Raw genomic sequence first — 2200 nt, 5'->3', positions numbered from 1 at the left:
AACAAGCTCACTGAACTTTTCCCTTCTGCTCTCCTATTTTTTCTAAGCAAAGAAATTTCTTCCACTTGAGTCTTGTTACTATTCAAATTGTAATTAAATATTTTTAATATCTACTTCTGTTCCTTGTGGTTACATATTGTTCAGAAATCCCAAAACAGGTTGGTGACTTTCCGGGAAATTTTCACAATAGCAGTAAGTGCCTATTTGCCATAAAAGATTGATTCTAACATTGACACATCTGTATGAAAGTGTTTAAGTATCCTTGGAATAATTGAACTAAATTTTTCTAGAAAGAAAAGTAGAAACACTGAAAGGTCTTGATATTTCAAAATTGTGACCAAGGTAATTATAAAACATAGTAAATACAATCTTACATAATATATAAATAATAATAAAATACAATTCTTTCTTATTTTTAACCCATAACAATATAACTACCTCAGATCTTGAAGATTTCAATTTTGAATAAACATGAATATCTTTTATGTGATTGAATTCTGGGACCACTACTATACTGAAGCACTGGAAACAATGCAAATATTGCTTGACATTAAAGTGCCATCATAAATAATATGGTTTATTTCTCTGTGTGCTCAGCCCCTGCCTCAATCACTTATTATTCCATGTAATTGGACTACAAAACTATACAAACAACCTAAATTCAGTTTTTTATTTAGTTGAATTTTTATTGACATAATTGTACATTCACATGAAGTTGTAAGAAATAATAGAGATTTCATGTATCCTTTACCCAGTTTCTCCCAATGGTAACATTTTTCCAGAGGTTTTTGCCTTAGGCCATGTATGTTCCCTGGAAAGAGCAAAAGAAACAGTGAGAGGGAAACTGAGAAATCACCACTCCTGTTTCCCGCTGAAGGGGATGGCCATGCCACAATCCTTTCTCCTCAGTACTCCTTTGGGGTTTTGGGCATGCATGTACATGAGCCCGGCGTGATTTTGAGGCCACTGTGTTTGGAACTTGAACCATGGTCAGCCATGTGGGAGTCCAGAGACATAACCACTATGTCACATGTTGGTCCCAACATTTTTTAAAACTAGTGCAATATCACAATTGAAATATTGACATTAAACTAATCCACTTTTTCAGATATTTCCCATTTTTATTTTAATGGTCACACCCTCCTCACTTAATGACTGAGTTCTAGTCTTAGGAATAGGTCATTGAGGCACTCAAGCATCAAGACCCAAGAAATACAAAGGACCCCAGTTAGAACCAAACACAGAAGATCTTCCCCAAGGCACATTATAGCCAGACTATCCAAGATCACAGATAAAGACATGATACCAAAACTGGCAAGAGAGAAGTGAGAAGTGACATACAACGGCCATCCCATCAGGCTAACTCCAGACCTCTCAATGGAAACAATGCAAACAAGGACAGAATGGGAAGATGTATTGAAAGTGCTAAAAGAGAAACAATTTCAACCAAGATTATTGTATCCTGCAAGATTATCCTTCATATGGGAAAAGAAGGTTAAAATCTTCTCAGACAAACAAGACCTGGAAGAATTTGCCAGCACCAGACCAGCTCTTCAAGAAACCCTAAAGAAAGTACTGTTCCAGGAAAACTAAAGAGCTAACAGACAGAAACAAAGGAATAAAAGGCTGCTGTGACAATGGCTAACTGAAACGTCGGGACAGATCCAGTTACATCGATAATAACACTGAATGTGAATGAATTAAATTCCCCAATCAAGAGACACAGGCTGGCCGAATGGATATAAAAACAATGAATCTCTATCTGTTGCTTACAGGAAACCCACCTCATCGATAAAGACATATATAGACTGAAAGTGAAGGGTTGGAAAAAGGTTTCCCATGCAATTGGGAACCAAAAAAGAGCTGGAGTTGCGATACTAATTTCTGACAAAATAGCCTTTAAAACAACAACTGTTAGAAGAGACAAAGAAGGGCACTATATTGTAGTAAAAGGATCAATAGATCAAGAAGATTTAACTCATACATATCTACGTGCCCAACACAGGAGCCCCCAAATATGTTAAAGAAAGACTGTTAGATCTAAAAGAGGAAATAAACTGCAATACACTAATTGTTGGAGATCTCAACACTGCACTATCCCCTCGGGGCAGATCATCTAGACAATAAATGGATAAAGAGATAAAGGATCTGAATGATACCATAAATGAAATGGACTTAACAGACATCTATAGAACTTTCC

This window comes from Tupaia chinensis, unplaced genomic scaffold (genome assembly GCF_000334495.1).
Source record: "Tupaia chinensis unplaced genomic scaffold, TupChi_1.0 Scaffold000475_1, whole genome shotgun sequence".
In the NCBI taxonomy this organism is placed as follows: Eukaryota; Metazoa; Chordata; class Mammalia; order Scandentia; family Tupaiidae; genus Tupaia; species Tupaia belangeri.
Note: the sequence above shows the minus strand (reverse complement) of the source record.